Below are 20,164 nucleotides of genomic sequence, written 5' to 3'. Positions count from 1 at the left end.
TCAAAAACATACTGCAAATTTGGACACCTGAATTAATTATAGGTAGAAGTGAAAGCTATTTCCCAGGAGTAATACATGATGATGAAATTAAAGACAATACTTAAAAAAGATAAAATTCAGTTTGCACATGTGGAAAGCTGGGTATAATTTTTTTATTGTTGAATAAAATACTTTCTTTAAACATGCATTTTGCATTCAGCTACACTACAACACCCAGTAGATTTAGCCTCACACAAGGTCAACTTGATTTAAGGTCATGGTTCATTAACACCTGTGCAGGAATTCTATCTGCTATTGCAGTGAAGAAACAGACACTGGAGGAATAATTTTGTCACTGTTTGAAAAGTTCAGCATGCTAATATGGTTGTGCGCTTCACAGCTTTCACCTTGCTCCATATTGCCAGCTTTTTTCTTCACACCGTAAGCACTATCTATTCCACTCAGGTCAAGTCTTCTTAATGAACAGTGTAAGCCATTTATCTGAGCTTTTGAAGACTTAGTATTTTGGAAAAATAATCAAAAGTAGTTTAATGTCACTCACACATCAAGTACCTCCACATGTTCCAGTTTAGGATTCCTAAAGTCAGTGGTGTCAAAGCTGGGTAGGCTTTGCTGGCCTGGTTTATTTTGTGCTGATTTGATTTTTTTTCATCTTTATTATTACATGCTTGTTTAGGACCAACATGAAGCTGAGTAGACACTTTGCAGGTTTGCTGCCCCTGTCTCATGACTTGGGAAGTGCCCACCTAGACTGAAAACCCAGCAGCTGAGGAGTTTCATGGCAAGAGTGGATGCTGACAACTGGAGAAGCTAAACTGTGAGAGATTCTGCTCCTGCCCACAACTCAGGCGGATTTTGAGCAGGCTCTGTCAGCTTCTGTGATCACCCAGAGGGCCAAATTATTTCAAATTGAGAAAACAGAACTCACAGAAGAGTCTGGCAGGTCACACTTCCACATTTCAATGACAGTACTTGTGTAGAAACTGACTTTGAGTGAACCTTCTAAAATAAGAGTTCTTGCATACATGGTTACAGTGAGATTATTTTTTAAAATAATATTTTATTGATTTTCCATTTCTTCTAGTAAGACTTCTTGCTCACTAATGTGTTGTGAAACATATACACATGAATTTAATATGAGAATGGTAAGTGAAGTCAATTCTTATGCTGCTACTTTAATTTTGTTAGCTGATAAATCTTTTTTTTTTGCAACCAGTTGGGAAAAATATAAGGAGTGCTTAGTATTTGTGAATAGAGTTTGCATCAGTGGTCACCATTCTAATGACTAAGACCTGAGATTAGTCAAACCCTCATAGCAACATGAATGAGGTATTTGAGCACACTGGAAACTTGGGGGAGAAAACAGACATTCAAAAACTTACCGACAAAAGGAAAAGAAACTAGAAGTACCCTTGGCTACTTCAGGAAACTAGGAACACCTAATTTATAGCTACTTGTGCATTTAATGGAAGAATAACATGAAACTTTTAGTTTGCTGTTTATGATTATTTTCATTTTGTAGGCACTCACATCTGACTTACTTTTTTTTTCACAGTGCTAGTAGCAAATGATTTTTTTTCTTTTACTAAGACTAGCCTCAAACACTTGTTTTCTTTATAAGCTCACTAAAGTGGTTGGTCTATTTGACAGTACTATTTATTTGCAAAGACTGTTTAAACTGCCTGAAAAGATAAGATTTAATGGCAACCCAGAAAGAGAACTCTGAAACATGAAACATGCCTTGCTTGCTAATATAAGAGTTGATATGATGTCTGAATTCATGGCCAAAGCATTTTAGTGCAACAGTCCTTAGAAAGAATTGTTTGGTTTTTTAGCTTTGTAAGATACTCAGAATTATGCCATACCTCAAAGGCAATCTGTGAAGGGAAATGTTCTTAAGATTTTAATAGAAAATAAAGATAAATATTGGAAAATGCTTGTGAAAAGCATACAAAATTTCAGTAAATGTTAAAACAACACACTCTATTTACTGTTTTCTAAAGGGCACATTAAGAATTAATTGCTGTCCTTTTCCTTTTCCTCCACAGCCATAAAGCAGTGTATTTTAAAGTGAAGGTAAAGATAACCATCTCCATTACCCTAGAACTAAAAGAACTTCCTTAAACCCTAAACTAGAAGAACTTCCATGACCTTCAGTATCAGAAACTAAAATCAGATATTCAGATGTCTCATCAGGAGCTCTGGCTTCCCCACTTATCCTGGAAGAGAAGACCCCTGCAATCAGTCTTCACTGTACTTAGGCTTCAATTATGTTTTGGTGCACATGAAGTGGTCAAACTGAGAAAAGCCCAAATTTTCTCATCTGTGTTCAGTGAAGACAGAAAAGAAACATATTCAAATGCTTAAGAAACAAAATTACTGCCTTAATGATGACCATGCCTCAGGCTCAGGCTGATGGCCTTTGCCGTGTTCTTCAGTTCATGAAAGTATTCTCATGCTCCTGGATATTTGCCTGCTAATTTTTTAGAGAACTTATTTCATACATGTATATATCAATCTCAAAATATAAAGCAGCAAATACAGTATCTTTTCCTAGAAACAGATATTTAGCTAAAGCATCTTTTCAGCAAGGCTGTGAGGGTACTCCCTTTTATTGAGTTTGTATTTTTCTTCTAGTATAACTCCTTCTAAAATGTCAGTGTCTGAATCCACAAATATGTAGGCAAAGATGACTTTTCTTTCAGAATTAGCAACCTATAAAAAAGATCAGGAGGGAGAACTGTCATATTGATGTTCAATGGCATCTTATGAAAAAGCTGTCTGACAGCTTTATTTTGCCATTGGAGAGATTTACTCCTTGCCCCAGCTCATGAAAAGCTAGTACAGTACAAATGATTTTTTCCCTTGTCAAAACTCGTATTCCAAGCTGCAGCACTACTAACCAAGCCTGACTTGTTATTTTTCTTGGAATGGAGTCTCAGTGGTGAGATTTAGCTGGGGAAAGCAGCTGTCAGATGTCCTTGTATGCTACTACTTGCTGAGATTTAGAGTGAATTCATTATAAAATCACTACAGTCCCTGCTATCCTTAACAGCATTGTGTGCCAAACTTGCTAATGTTGCAATTAATTGTGTACTGTAAATTCACTGGATCATTTAAGGCCTAAGAAGAAATGTCTTAGCTTGAGGTAGTGCTAAGGGGAAAAGCAAGTACTTTCAAAAACTAAGTGTCATTTGTGGAATAAAAAGAGCATTTACAGACATAAATACTCAATAAAAACCAGTCAATTATAATTTTTACTATATGTTCTGAAAGAATAGACTTTTCACAGCTAGGACTACCTGCAGTAGAACAGCAACAGCAAAGCTGGGAAAGTCCCACAACAAACTTATAGCTCACCCTGGGGTCTGCCCAACCAGGTGGTGACAGAATGCACACGTCCATTCATGGTCTCGTGAAGAACATACTAACAATAAGTCAGAGGATTCCGTGATTTTGCTGTCTCTTTTTGTGGTCACTTGATAAACTTATCTTTGCTCAAACCTCATGGATGGGTAAGCAGCATACACACATACAAGCAGCCATTAGCCTTGAAATTCTGCAGGTTAATACAGCTAAACCTCCTGGTTTATTTACCTTCTTAAAAAGGACATAAAAAAGCCTAGGAACTCATCAATGATATTTCAACAGTGAGGGGATGCCTTTTGAAGTTTTCTGTTGCCAGAGCCTCACTTTATGGCAGAGACCCATTGGCAGACTTCAGAAATTGTGATTGTTAGCACAAAAATGGCTACTCTTGTAAGTAGTACAATTTAGTGTAAAATCAAAGTGAAATGATTTGATCAGACAGAGCGAAGAGAGGATCATGTAAGGTGGTGTTCTGTACATTATGTGGCAACAGGCCAAAAGATAAAATAAGTTCTGTAAAATGTTGTGTCAGTGATAGTGATATCACAGAATTGTATTCATGGTCTTACTTTTAGATTAATTCCCTTGCTGTTAATATATAATGAAGACCATCACAACATTCTTTAAATAAGCTTAAAATAACTAAATAATTCTTGGGATCTTGCTTCACACACCCACATATGGGTGCCTTTAACCTACAGAGAAGAAAATGGGCAACATTCTTATGTGCACCTACATCATCCAGCCCAGAATATATTGCTGCTTCATTTTATCTGATTTACAGTAATAACAGACTACATAAAACTAAATATAACTCCCTAAGAGCCAATGCCATCATTTTACTATCTAATTAACTAAAACTAACAAGATCCCAAGGTAAATTAAACTACAATCAACGTGAGCAGAACTGATGCAAGCTTTTTCTCCAAATGGTCTTTCCTTGGAGGTCCCATATCTCTTGCAAGTATTTCTCCTTTTCAAATGTTACTCCTTGCCCCCAAGCAGTAGTTTAAGTTGAAAGAAAAAAGCCATTATAAGAGACAGAAGGACTTCAGGCTTCTCTTCATCCATGTGAACTTAATATCTGGCACTTCATACAGAACGTGGACTGTGGCACTGTCAGAAATTGGTTTTGGGAAGCACAAGGGTTTTCTTTTGTTGATGAGACTGCTGCAGCTGCTGCTACTGCTGTTGATTTTCTTTCCCCACTGACCCTTGAGGAACCTCAGAACATTTAGCTTTACTTTTTCTGTTTCATGTTCCTCCACTGCTGTATTGAAAGCCATGAATTCTTGATAATAACACTGATATTTCAGACTAAGAAAATTTTTTTTTTTCTTTTTTTTTTTTTTTTCCAATTACATGGTGTGCATTGGACTGTTTTGAAACCAGAACTAACACTAACATATGAATACTGATATTAACCTGTTTTCATGATAGCAAGACCATTGCCAAACTGCCAAGTCTGAAGGGTATTCCATCCTTTGGAACTAATAATGACCCAAACAGGTATAACCACGACCACAATGCACTTTCATAACATAGCAATAGATTTCAAATGAGGAAAAAAATGACACAATGAGCCTCAGCACTGTGTCTTACAACAGCTTGACTATCAAGCATATCCAAACTGAAATAAAGGAAGTTATGCTACACAAAACACATCATTCTGGGACCAGTAAAGAATAAAGTTGTAGGTCCAAACCCAAGCCATCTTCTAAGGAAGGACATTTGAGGCAGAAATGGAACATGGTAAAGAATAACATTCCCAAAGGAGCCCTCTCAAAAGGCGTTTTCATGTTTTCATGTTTCTACAGTCCAAACCATTTAATTTCAAAATGCTTTTGCTGTTTAACATCAACCTGTAAATTATTACAGACTATTGTATCTTCTTATTAGAATTAATACAAATGTATGAATAAGGTATTTTAAAAGGTATACTTAATATACACAGATTTTAGAAGTTATATGAGACATTAGTGATGATGATGTTGCTATACAGAAGTTATTTAAATGGATACAAATTTCAGTGTGAAAGGGAACAAGCAGGGAAGTGGGGTAACTAACTTTAGATATGTGTTGCGTTATCTACAGCTTACTCTGGAGAAAACTCTCTTTACATCCAATATTCAGAACCCTTTTTTAGCTGATCATTTGTCAGCCTTGATAATGGGCTTGTGTTTTGCTATTTAGATGATTTCTTTTCCAGATCAGGTTGGGTTTCATGGCTACTGTAAAGAACTATGTCTCTATTGATTTCTGGAAAACAGACACACATATTGATTGAGACAGACAAATGGAAATGCTAGGTGATGTGCTTCACATTGTCAAGATATCACCTCCTTCAGTCTGTGCTCAGGGCAGTCTTTTTCCTTGCTGAAGCTTGTTTCATCAGTCCATTCAAGCATATTAATTCTCGCATGTGGGTTTCACATTTCTCCACGGGAAAATTGAAATTGGCTAATGACGTATTTTACTGAAGGCTTAATAAGATATTATGATAATATCTTATTCTATGAGTTGAAATGACATTTCTTAACTATCAATATATACTCACAGGACAGAAGAATTACGCTGGTGCAGTGTATGGAGTACCAGTTGCACTATTAACAGTAGAAGCAGAACTTCAATTTCACTTGCTTCTGAAAAACTTGACTTGAAAATCCTACATTACTGCACTGACATGATGAATGATTTTTCCTGCTTTGCGTGACAGAGTTTAAGCTCCATGCTCTAGAGGGAGAATGACATATTGATGAAGATAACAACACCAGTGTTATTTCCTGTGGTCAATTCTTTGCACTCCTTTTGCTCCAGCATGCAGTTTTCTTTCTTGAGGACCAGGAGTGTACCTCCCTGCCTTCAAGGCCAGCTTGCTCAGAGAGGTCTTTTAAAATCCTCACCTGACTCTGAAGCTTCTCCAAATAAAGCTGGATGATGCCTCAGCAGAAGCTTCCTCCCAAAAACTCTGACAGAATACCTCACTGGGTATTCTCTTCCTTTCCTGGAGAGCTCTTTTCCAGAGTATTCCCACATGTGCAACACTGCAGGCATTGCAGCCTTGGACCTCTCCAATTCGGACCTAGGCCAAATGGATTGCCTTCTGGCCTGACCTTGAACCTGCCTTGTCATTGTGGACCTTTGGACTGCCGACCTTTGGATCTGAAAATTGTCTCTGACCATGACTTGATATGGAAATACTGATATTAATGAAAACCCTTAATGCACATGATAGAGAAACAATTTACTCTGAGAGAAGTGTTTTGGATATATTTGGCCTGTTACATGAGTGTCCTGGTTCTGGCCAGGACAGGGTTGATTTTTGCAGGAGCAAAAGGAAGAGCATGGCTGGGACATGGAGGCTGTTCTATACCACCCCAGGTCATTGCTGAGGCTGTTGAGGAAGGGGTCCTGTTATTGTACAAAGTGGCTTGTACTGGGCAATTAATTCGGCCATAGCTAAGGAACCCAGCTGCTTCCATAAACCGGCCCCTGGGCTGACAGACAGGAACCTCAACCAGTTATGTTCCATCCTAAGCTGCAGACATCTCACTGGTCTGGGAGCTGGGCAGTGTAAGAGATCAGCCCAATGAGCTATCCAGACCAGGTTTTTCAAACCCCCTTTATAAAGAGTGGTTTGAAGAATAAACTCTTGCTGTTGCCACACGGGCATTGGGTGTGTGGTTGTCTTTGTTGCCAACCCACTCTCCCCTGCATTCACAAGGACCCTTCCATCTAAGTGTGGCAGAAGGAATGGTGGAGTAATGCTGGTTCCAAGCTGGAGGAAGCAATTGGGTAGTGCCAGTTCCAAACAATCTCGTACAAATTGTTTGCCCCTCTTCTGGATTTTGTTATGGATACTGTAGTTGTTATGGCTTGTTTTCTTATCCCATTGCTCTTTCCAGGAAACTGTTATCTCAACATGTGATCTTTACCTTTTGTACCTCCAGTCCTCCTCCCCAGCCTACTTCTGAGGGAAGGCGAGGGGGAAAGTGAATGAGCCGTGCCTGGTTTGGAGTTTCAGTGGGAACACTAAATTGGGGAATACCATTCCTAAACCACAACAGTGTGCCAGTGAAACAACATGCACACCCCTTCTTGCCACAAAGAAAATGTGGAGGAAGATTCAAAACAATGGACTGAAAAAGCTAGTTAGACTGATCATTTTGAAGGGCCTGGAACTTTATCATAAAGAGCCCTTCTTTACTTGTGAGTCACAAGCATTTTGCAAGAGGGCTGTTCTGTTGAATCCCAGTTACCACACAAAGTCTCTTCCTCAGTGAACAGGCTCTCCAATGCACTGCCAGCTACAGGAGTGATGTTTCATATACAAGTTTGAAAATCCTGCAGTAAAATGATAAAAAACTTGGTTACACTCTCTAAACACCTAGAGAAAAAGCAGAAGTTGCAGGAGTTGAAATTTCTCACTGTAGCAGGCAAAGCATGAAAAAACTCACTGGTAGAAGACGAAGTGAGGCATTTTAAAGCTAGAAATAAAGTTAAGTGAAGTTCATTAGCCTTTGGCACAATTTGCTGTGAATTATCTTAGGTTCTTTACAACTAAAAATTTGTAAAGTGAAAAGTAAAATCTTTTCTAAAACTATGCTCTATGTAAAGAGAAAATGCCATGCGTGCTTTAAATTGGAAGTGGAAATAAATAATTGTAAAAATCCATTTTGGCCTTATTATATTTTTAAATAAAAGTTTGCTACCCTTGAAAACTACTTGGAACCTTCAGTGATCATGACTGATTTTCCACTTGCTATATAAATAATAAGATAGATCCCCCATCATTTCTCTGCAAACAGCACTGGATTCTTGTTTAATTTTGACAGTGGAGTTTAGGGTTGCTATTTTCATGCTGTGCCACATTACTCAAGTTCTGACTCTGAGAGGCTCCTTTTTCTCTCATATTTCACTATCATAATTTCATCATTGTGTCCACTGATGCTTCAGCAACACGTGGCATTGCCACAAAACTTTCTCTTTGGTCTGCTATGGTTTCATCTACCCTTCACTTCCTGGTCAAAATTGGCTTCCTGCATTAGTCTCAAAAGCCAGAACAATGTAAAATGGAAGAGACATCCAAAAATCATTTAGTCCAAACCTCTGCTCAAAGTAGTGTTAACTTCAAGCTTGAATCAAAGCATTTACAGATCTGAAAAATCTCCAGAATATGGGATTTCACAACCTTTCTGGGCAGCTTGCTGCCGTGGATCACTACTCTCACAGTAATGTAATTTTTTCCCCTTTAGATCAGCTGGAATTTCCTCTGTTGTATGTTTTTTTCCACTGCCTACCTTGGACAAAAATCTGTCCCTAACTTCTATAAAACCACCCCTTAAGCAACAGAAGACAGCATTTAGATCCCTCCTCAGCTTTCCCTTCTCCAACCTGAACAAGCCCAGCTTTCTCTGCTTCTACTTGTATATTATCTTCTCCACTCTCCAAACCATTTTCATGGCTCTACCTTTGGACTGCCTCCAGTTTAGAGTCCAAACCTGGATTGTTAAACTAAATAAGTATTCTGCCAGACCACTTGTACAGCATATAAAGCTTCCTCTGAGTGACAGCCTGGCCTGTTGACTACTCTGGTGTTACCTGTGAAGTAGCTGAGAGTTCATCCTGTCCCAACATTTTTGACATAAACATTAGTTAGCATTAGCTTTAATGCTAGTCCCTGAGGAATAGCAGGTGGGCTCTGAAACACTGGCTGCCACACTCTGAGGCTGGCTGTTCAGACAGTTTTCTACTCACCTTATAGACCAAAAGACTGATGGTTTTCAGGCAAGATAGCCTAAGATTTCCCTTGTTTTGGTTTCAGATATTTACAGTTGATCTGATGGATTAATTTGTGTTTTAAGAATCCTACATTTTCACATGTAATATTTTCTTTCATTTTACTTCTCTTGTGACTATTGGCATGTTCTGTTTGGAAGAACTAACCCTATAAATCAGGTTAGATTAGAAGGTACCTGTAACTCTCACTGTTTTAGAGTGCCTTTTCCCAATATCTTTTTCCTACAGGTGAATCACTTAATCAAGTTTATTGTGTGATAAAAGTTATCAAGGTTTTGAAGTATTTCCATTAATATGAACTCAGATAGATGTAGTTGCATCTAGCTTTTAATTCTCTATCTTCACTAAAAGTCTGAGAAGAGATCACTAAAATTGTTTTTACAAGCCCTTGGGGAATATAGAGAATGATCTCTGAATTAGAGGCACTTGTAATTTTATGCATAGAATTGCTGTTTACACTATAGTTAGTCTATATCCTATCCCATTCCAGAACAAAGATGCAATTTGAGAGAAGTGTTAGAATTTTGGACCAGCTGTGCACAACATACTGCTACTTTGTAGATAGTGACATACCTTTAGTGAGAAACTGGAAAAAACTACCACTTTGATGTCCAGAAAGAAGCACTAAACCCAGCTGTACAGTGTGGACTTACTGGGTGAGATCCAGCAGGATCTGCGAGCTGTGGACCTGTTAATGAGTAACTTATAAAACTGATTGCACATTCTGTATCAAATGTATATTTTATTTATGACTTACTGTGTTCACTGAGTCTTATCTGCAATGACCAGCTGCTGCCTCTTCTTCAAGTCTTAAACTCTGTCAGTCTCTGTAAACATAGAGGTATTGTACAGTCTGACCTAACAGAACTGGCAGCTGTGAGTCTGTTTTATTGATGGATGATCTGAACAAACTACTACCAGGGAAATCTTGGCTTCAGACTGGACATATTTATTTCAGAAAGGGAAACAGACTGAAGGATGGGCATGTAGTGAAGCAGCAAAAACTAGTTTTGCATTATAATGCAGAATTTTTCATTTATTCCCATTGCTCCAGCAGTCTAGTTAATTTTCCCCAGTTGTGAAACACATACTCTTAAGATATTTGGAGCTGTGTATGGAGCAGAATACACTCTTATCTATCCTGTGATAAGGTATGAAGAGACAATAACTGTGAATGAGCTGGAAACCAAACTCATCAAGAATAATTGTCATTGTTATATAATCCATTTCAAATTGCTCGGGTCTATCATACAGTAAGAATAGCTTTATGACTCTTAGTACCAGAGAAGAAATAGTGCAAATGGATGATGGAAAAGGCACAGATTTGGTGTGAACTCTGCCAGTTGCTGTGGTTTGACCACAGCTGTTAACTGGGAACCACACAGCTGCTTTCTCACACACACTCCACCTGCAGTGGGATGGGGGAAGAATGGAAAAAAGAAGTTAAACCTATGGGCTGAGATAAGAACAGTTCAATAGGAGTCAGAGTCCGCCTTTTATCTCTTCTGCCAGAGCTAGCCGAGGCCTTCTAAGGCACACCATCTCTGGCATAGCGGATCAGAGAGTGTGAACTTTCAGCACTGCAGCTCGGGTGCCATCGGGCTCGGCTGGGCCGCCCTGAAAAGGGACACACGCGGCTGCATTCAATAATGGAAACAATAACAAACCAAGCAAAAATAATAGTAGTAATGTAATAAAAAGGGAGGAAACAGCCCCCCCAAAAAAAAAAAAAATGAGTGATGTACAGTACTCATCATCCACTCACCAGCACTCAGCCTGTCCCCAAGTAGCAATTGGCATCTCCCAACCAGCTCCCCCACTTTATACACTGAACATGATGTTCTAGGGTATGGAATATCCCATTGGCCAGTTTGAGTCAGCTGTCCTGGGCTTTCTCCCACACAACTTTTTGTGCACCTGCTCCTTGACAGAGCCGGGGAAATAGAAAAGTCTATGGGACAAGCAGTACCTAGCAGTAACTGAGTGATCAACATTATTCTTATACTGAAGCCAAACCAGAACACTGCACCAGCTACTAGGAAAGAGAACTCTATTCCAGCTGAAACCAGGACACCAGTCCAAATTGTCCAAAGACAATGATGGATTAACTGAGTCTAGGAGGCTTCGTCTCACATCCAGTATTGCCTGTCTATGCAACTTCAGCTCTGTTCCAGCTGAGGTACCACCTGGCATCTGCTCTTCTGCAGGTGACATCAAACCAGCCTGAGTGCATGAAGCTGGTAACTGTATTAGCATCATCAAAAAATTCAAATGAGATTCAGTGATGTTCACCTGCCTGAACTAGATTAAATATACATTTCTGGCTCATCCAGTGCTGCACAGATCTGATATTAATGACTGTGAAACAGCTACAAAAGGACTCTTTGCCAAGTTTCCAAAACTCTATTCCTTGATCCAGACAGTGTCATTGATTACTGCAAACATAAATGATCTAAGAGAAAATGATCTAAGAGAATATCTGGCGTGCTTCTGGAACAACACCTTTCTAGGAAGATGCAATGGTATAGTAACTTTATCAGGCAAGATACCAGACAATAGTTATCTAATAGAATATTATAATGTGATATTTTGCTTTTCTGAGTTCATAATTTTGAAAGAAATGCTCAGAATGTTGTGATACACTATTTTCTTAGAAGCTTGTAACAGGAAGTAAGGAAATTCAGTCTTTGGCCTATTCTTTCAATATAGCATTTTCTTTTGTTGTAGACATGATATCAAAATGAACATTGTCACTTTAATTAGTCAGGAATGGAACAAGAACTTGCCATTGTGGGAAGAAAACATGGCAGGCAAAATCAATTTCTTTCTGGGGAAAGGGCAGAGGCAGAACACACAAATGCACAATTTATGTCTTTTATTAAAGGAATTAGAATTCTTTTTATCTGCAATACCTACAGCCAGCCATTCACAATGGGTTTTCTGCAAATGGAATTTCAAGACATTTCAGATGAGTACACTAGTTCCCTCTGTGCTACAAGGAAGATGACACAAATACCTGCACAAGGAATTATAGGGTGATTCTGACCTCTGAACAAATCTCAATGTCACTGAAACATTCGAGGTAGGTGATAACAAAAGATCAATTTCTTTGGAGGAGACAATATTTTCTCCTCTATGCTACTATGCAGAATAAAGATGGCATGTAATATATACATTTTTCTGCACAATTCCTGTCCAGTGAATTGGCAAAATTTAACAGTCAAAGCACTACACTGTTACTTATAAAAAGAGTAGAAAAAAAAAAATTAACTAAGGGACATAATTAAAATTCTGCATTTGAATATATAATGACTAAAAAAATGGTAACTTGGATGATACCTAACTGGCAATTGATACATGGAATACAGTTCAATTAGTGTTTGCTGAACAATTATTTTACTAGCTCCACCATGATTTGGTCACTACTTTTGAAGATCCATAGAAGATACTGTTTCTCTACTTGCCACCAATTGCTAGGATTCAACTGTGAAGGGTGTTATAATGGATTCAGACCAGCCTTGAAGCAAATTAAGATATTTGGCCCTGTGGCTATAGGTGTGTTAGGGAATAAGCTACTGGCTAGGAAGTTCTCTCTGATAAAGCTGAGCATTCCTTCAAACCTTTGTCAAATAAATGCTTATTTTCGTTATGAATTCTGCATCTAACTTCCAATTAACTTTTTTTCCTACTAACTTTTATCTGCATTACCTCATTTTTTACCTCTTTTCTCTTTTTTTTTCTTTTTTTTACCTCTTTTTCTTTTTTCTTCTGTAAAGCAAGGGACTTTTTATTTGGAGAGAGATGAAAATTAAAAGGGAGAAAGGTGGTGTATAAAACAAGGGAGTGCCAAACTGTAATAGCTGTCTGCTTATCTATTTAGTAAACCTTAGAAGATGATGACAATGCAATCAAAGCCAAAATGAAGTAATTCCATATCAAGAGAAACTCCATGTGTCTCATTAAGTTTATGTATGTATGTATTATTTTCAGAAACAAGGCAGACAAAAAAAGAATCCAAAATGGGTCCCTGCTAGCTTAATGGATTCCAATATGTAATTTGTGTAGGGATGTATGTGTGGCATTCACATTCTCTGAAAAAATCCCTTTGCCCAGGATTTTTCTCCTCAGAAGCTGAGAGGCCTCAGAAAAAAGGAAAACAATTCTTATCTCATTTGCTTCTCCTGTGTTGTGCTCATGTGTGGAATGTGTTTGGAGATTGTTTACCAACAGGTGATTGTTTGATTGGTCTCCAGTGTAAGTTGTTTTGACTCATTGGCCAATCAGGGCCAAGCTGTGTTGGGACTCTGGAAAGAGTCACGAGTTTTATTATTATCTTTTTAGCATTGAATAAGTATCTTTTTTGTATTCTTTAGTATAGTATAGTATTCTTTAATATAATATAGTATAATAAAGTAATAAATTAGCCTTCTGAGAACATGGAATCAGATTCATCATTCCTGCCTTCATCGGGAGAACCATGCAAATACAATATGTATGCATAGGCAAATAGCGAAAAAATATATATGTACCCTGCATACATGCATATACAGCTATGTATGTAGATAGAAATGTGTGTGCAGGTACTTATCTTTTAAACTTATGCACATTTCTGATTTATTTCCCTTTACCAGCTAGCATGTGGTCTATTTTGTTAGCAAGAAACGTCTTTCCTTTTGGTAATTCTGCACTGTGTAATAGCATCTGTCTGTCTCTGTTCTGGCAGTCCCAGTCTGACAGCGCAGTGAATGGCATTTCAGTTACAATGTTGAGCATGAATAACAGAAGGGTAAAACAATTTTCTGAAATCTTATCCCACCACACCTCCACCAGCACAGCTCAATGTCCATCTGGAGTACTTTTGTGACAGAGAAATGCTTGCACTTCAAGGAGCTCATTCTAATTTCTTGTTTCACAAGGCTGCCTAGAAAGAACTGAAAAACAATGAATGACAACTCCGTAGCAAGTATTATAACTTCAGTCTCCAATTACTTTTAATAGCTTTTAATAACAGAAGCATCAAGAAATGCTAAAATCTCTCTAATAATTCCCAGATCTCTTCAACGAAGGACTTTCTTTTGTGCATTGAACCCCAGTACAATATGATTTTAATTCTGGTACACAGAAAGGCTCAATGCTTTCACACTTTCACTGTGTTAACTACCACATGCACAAATCCTGTAATTTAAGTGATTTAAAAGTTCACTACAAATTAAGCTGCAGGAAAACATGGCAGTGCTACACATTGCTGAGTAGGGATAAATGTAAAGCACAAATACAAGACAGGAACTGCAAGAGTCAGGGGAACCACAACTGAAATTTAAGTCACCAGTGCCATGAAAAAAGCAAACACCTCACATGGAGAGCTTCCAAGAGATGCATATGATTCTTTCTGTTTCAACACTTGAATGCTTCATTACCAACTAATATTCAAAACCAGCAACTAGCAAAGGGAAGGAAAGGGAAAAGTAGGCAAGGAGAAAGGGAGAGGTCGTCCTGTCTACTAGACAGAGACTAGTAGATAGCCATGAGAATAACCAGAGGTCCAGAAAACATGACATACACAGAAGAACAGATTGTCAGGATTTAGATTAAGAAAGAAAAGGGACACAATGACAGTTCTTGCTCACAAAATAGACTTCTGCAAAGGAGAGAAGTCTGTATTGCTTTCTCACAGTGGGCAGTCAAAGAATTAAAATTGGAGCAAGGAAAATCTAGAACAGACCTCAGTGAAACTACCTAATGGTAAGGGGAGTGAATTCCTGAAACAGGTGACCTGGGGAGGCTGTGGTGGCCTTATGTGAGTTGTGAGCTCTATTGTTGCCTCAGACAAATATGTATCAGGAAAGATGAAGGAGCAGCTGTCTCAGGAGGTGCCTGGTGAGCTCCTAGAGGTCTCCAACATTACTGTTCTCTATCTTATTATCACACTGTAAGCATGAAAGAGAGTAGAGGAAACACTTAATTCATGAAACTAGTGAAATTCTATCCTGCTTGTTTTTGTTTTTTTTTTTCTTGATTAAAGGCTTACTGACTGCTTGAGAACAAATAGAAGTATGTAAAATTGAATGACAGACATTGACTTCTACTTATTCCCAAACAAAATTTTTCAGCTGAGATCTACATCCACATCTCACCACAAGGCCTGTCAGTTCATCTGTGTTACAGAGCCTAAAAGCAGATCCAAAGCTGTCTAGTCCTGAGGATTCTGCTCCTTCTTGCAAAGCTTGAGACACATTGGCTTGTTTGTAGCTTTGTTTTCTTTGCTACAATACTAATCACTAATCTTCTTTATATTATTTACTGATGATGGATGGGTGATCTTTGAACAAAATCAGTCACACTAAGTATCAGAATCATGACAGAGTTATGATAGGTTATGATGCCTTGTCTTTGTACTGCTTAAAATGATGCTCTGAGAACAGCAGTCATGAGAAATCAGGTTTTTCCTAAAGCATACTACATAGTGTTAAGAGCATCTATGTCATGCACTAAGTTCCCTCCCTTTCATCCACCAGTAAGTTGGTAGAAAAGGTGAACAAAATACAAAAGGCAGTCCCTGTTTTAATATGAATATCTGAGCCAGTGAGGGTCATGAGAAAAGCCTCAGAACCTGTGCTCATGCATGTTCACCATTCACCTGAGAAAACATCCTCTTTGCCAGGGCCTAGCTACACATGGCCGCTCAGCGACCTCAACAGCCATCGGAGATTTTTTTGTTACAGGATTCTTATTCAGCAGTGAGAATACAAGCCTGTCTGGCCAATGCAAGTTGCCTCCCCAAAACAGCTTTAAGAATCCATTTTAGAATTCAATGGAAACACATTTTGATGAACTTTGACTAAGACCCCGATGTCAGCTGTCCTTAGAAAATGGGGAATGTGGCTGGGCAAAAGTGACTTGCCTGTATTTCTTGTTCTGTGATGAGCTTCTCTCTGGACTTCCTTACTTTCATTGCTTAGGAGACAAGATAGTTTGAGACAAACCTAGCAGAGTGTTTTTACAGCACGCAGAACAATGGATTTCAATGTATTATCACAGAGTAGTTAATAACTTAGGAGATTGGGCCAGACAACCAACCCAAAGTATCCTTGAGTCTTATGATTACAGCAGAAGTGACCTGTATTTTCCTGGACTCTTGCTTAAACATTTCCTTGTATATCCTGTGCTATTTATCATTACATAATTCTAATTACTGTATGGAAGTCAGCATAGACAAAAACCACTTGCTGTTTGTTCCTATTTGGTATTATTAGTCCATCATTTTTAAAATACTGTATTTTACTTCTCCAAAGACAGCCCATTTAGATTTATCCTTTATGCAGAAATTTCTAGACTATGCTCTTTCAGTACTTAATTACAAAATTTAATTATTATATTTCTAGACACGGCACAGTTTAGATTCTCTTTCCTGAAGCCTTTCTCCTTGATATTTTCAAAGTAAAAATTTCTAAATGCCGTTGCAATGTTTAAGTTTTAACTGAAAAAAAAATCTACTACAATTTTAGATTTTATAGGATATATTAAAAACAAATTATGTTGGTCAGAATGATGGGAACATGCTGTTAGCTGTGCCCTCAGGATAAAAAACTAAAAATTCAGTGACCATGCCATAGAGAGATTACACAGGGACTGGGTAAGAGAGTAAAATCCACATTGACTTGTCCTCTAAAAAATGTTATATAAAATGAATACTGTTGTATAAAGATAACCAAAACCCAAGTTAAATCAAAGAGAAGATAAACAAATAAGGCCTTATGTGACACATTATAAAGGGCTGGAGAGAGAAAAATAATGGAACAATGGAAGAAATGGACGAAAGGTTCTATTCATAATAATTAAAGTGTAGAAATGTTAAAAAACACCATTTAACAAATTCCATTGTTGCCATTTCTGCGCTTCATAGTAATGGAATGAAATATTATATAGCCCAGTTATGAGTGTTGAATGTTTTGAAGGATTTTCCTACACTGTGTGCATTTGGGCGTATGCATACTATTCTAGACCTTGCATTCTACTTTAAACAAGAGTTCATATTTAGAATCTTGGCTAGGCGACACAAGGGTACTCAGTGATGTGTTTTGTCCTTTCCTCATCCCTAAACTTCTATGGATGAAGTCCAAACTTATTTGTGAAAAAGACTGTCACAAGTGTTATACCTTGCTCTTAACCTTACAGAAATGCTCTTCTGGACAAGCTGCCCTCTCAGAAGCATTGCACTGAGCTGCTGCAGAGGGGGGAATAATATCATCATGATACCTTAATTCTTCATTTTGTGTTCCTGTCCTCTCACATCTGTACAAGTAGACTGAACACTGGTCCAAAATTAGATAAGTCCCTAAAACTTGTGCCGTTATGGAGATCTTAAGGTGGGCACAGTAGAGTTACTGTGCAGGATGACTGAATACACAACAGCTTCAAAGACCTTAGAGTTCTTTTTGAGCAAAAGACAATTAATACTAAAAGCACTGCTAATTGCATATGCAAATGGCTTTTGAGGAAAAAGTGTATACTATTCTCATGACATGCATAATTTTATTGTTTGAAATGTTTACAGACTTTCTGTTGGTATGAAGATAGTATTTTTTCCTCTGGAAATTAGAAGAAATAGAAATTATTTGTCTCATTTATAACTATAAATGATTGAAAAGTGAGTGGATGAATGTTTCCTGTTTTAGTAGACTTAGTTAATTTTTTCACTTGTTTTATTGTCTTGCTTCTTAAAATATATGCAGAGTGTATTATGCTATTTTCCCCCTTTTCAGTCCAATAACTCCATCTGGCATTTTTAGTGATCAGTATAGCATGTCCAATCAAAAATGGACCCTTGCAATGCTTTGATCAATGGATATTTGAATATATCAACATATATTGCACATAACTGAATTTGGTTTTTAGTATTTTATGTTTCAGTAACTGTAAGGATTTTATTGTGCTAATGCTCTGCTCAGATGCTGAGATGTGGGTAAAATGACCCACATGCTGTTAGACATCCTAACGTTAATAGGGAAAAATATTTTAAGAGATCAATTGTAGCTCACTGCAGATTCTTCTTCTGAGATAATTTCATGACAAATTTTGATTTGAAGGAAGTGCTCCTGAAAAAGGGCTAAGCCTTGAAGAATGAATAATAATAGCTCTAAATACACAACATGCCATCAGTTCTTTGCTTCACATTTATCAAGTTTGGCTCCAAAATATAATTTTGACTACTACTGAAATTATCCTCAGATGTAAAATATTATTACAGTGCTTCCATTTCATACGCAGAGGTGAACCTCTGTTGAACTAATTTTCTTTTTCTGGGACTAGTCTTTTCCAATACTAAAACTCCCTTCAAATCTTTTCATCAAAAGGTTACAAATCCTCCTCTTTTATTTTTTGTTGCAATTGCAGTGAAAAGTAGTGTGCTGTTCTTTTCACATGTAGGGTTTTTTTCTTTCACTATGCTCAGCTAGAAATCTCACTTTTCTCTACACATTTTCTATTAGAAGTATTAGGACTACTATCTAATCCTTTGCTCTATGCAGAAAAGGTGTTTCACAAATCTAGATGACTTTTAAAGAAACATTATACAGAAATTGTCATGTCTTGGCCAGGATAATTTTCTCATTTTCAATAATTTGATTGATTTCTCTTCATTAACACAATTTTTTTTGTAACTCAATATTAAAGGGGACTGAAGTTTCTAAGATAGCTGAGGTACTAAAAGTTTTGTGAATTCCAAGCAGGAGAACAGAGATACAAACTTAGGCCTGCGTTGAGAAAAAACTCCTATACTTTCTGGTGGATATGAAACATCCTTGCTATCACTACATGTTTATCAGCATATTAGTTTTGTGGTTTCCTCTGGATTATTAAATTTATCACAGGAAATGCAGTGAGGAAGTAGACTAATAATATATAACACAATCCCATCCATTATTTCCAGTGTTCACAGAATTTCCTGTTAATTACTATTAATCTATTATTTACTCATTCATTTGTCACTTTTTGGAAATCAGACCAAAAAATCCTAAATTACATTTCACCTAATAGCTTTCCTGAATGACAATAACGCTACTTGGACAACATAGCACTAAGCTTAGATGCAGCAGAATCAAACACACAAGAAAGGTGAGGAATAAGATGCAATTTGAAAATATTTTTACTTGTACACTGGATACATACTTTTTATCCATGCAGATAGAGCCTACAACCCTTTAAAAATCCCAAAAAGGTGAAAAAAAATCCCACAATTCTGTTAGCCTAGTGGTTTACTGCTGTGACCAAGGCACTGGTTCACTCCACACTGCAAACTGAGCTGGGGTGCACAGGTACTATCTATTTTTTACATTTCACTCTCCCTTAACTGCAAAAGGGTATTTCATGTAAGAAGAAAAGATGAGGCTTCTTATGCTCATGGGTGAAGCATACTCCTAATTAAGAGACTTCCTTAGCTAGAGTAGTTTGGAGCTAGCTAAATTTTCTATGTCTGCATTCCAACAAGACCAACAGATACCATCTGAAAGCAAAGTCATTACTAAGCTAAGTTTTCTACCTCCCTCTCCCTGGATCAAATGTCAAACCTCTATCCCAGTTTGTTTTTTGTTTTTTTAATTTTCTACTTTAATTATATCTGTTACAATGTCCTCCCTGGATAAAAAATATTGCTTTTATTTTAGCAGCTGACTTCCTACCCTGTGGTCTATTGATGAAGTACTTTTCACTTTTTCTTTCCTGTTTGTACCTGGCAGACCCTTTTACTATCTTGTTTTCAAAGACTGATTTAGTTCCAACATATTCTCTTTTAATTTAACCTTTCTTTTCCTATTCACCTCTGCATTACCCTCCCCTCTCACATTTATAAATTTATATCCTACTTTTCAAGAAAGACTATGTGATCAAACTGTAACTTTTCATCTCACACTACCTGCGATGTGCTATTTGATAGCCTTGTTTCCCTTTTGAAGCCTACATGCTGATGTAGAACTTATCTTCTAAATATACCGTATACGCA

General features: G+C 37.5%; 1 protein-coding gene across 1 annotated transcript in view; it reads right to left on the bottom strand.

Moving 5' to 3' along the window:
* CNTNAP2 (contactin associated protein 2) overlaps positions 1 to 20,164 on the bottom strand; it is a 1,013,892-nt gene that overhangs the window by 191,396 nt on the left and 802,332 nt on the right. The window lies entirely within an intron of this gene.

Source organism: Onychostruthus taczanowskii, unplaced genomic scaffold (assembly GCF_017590055.1).
Source record: "Onychostruthus taczanowskii isolate IOZ18803 unplaced genomic scaffold, ASM1759005v1 scaffold88, whole genome shotgun sequence".
In the NCBI taxonomy this organism is placed as follows: Eukaryota; Metazoa; Chordata; class Aves; order Passeriformes; family Passeridae; genus Onychostruthus; species Onychostruthus taczanowskii.
Note: the sequence above shows the minus strand (reverse complement) of the source record. Positions and strands in the feature narration are given on the sequence as shown.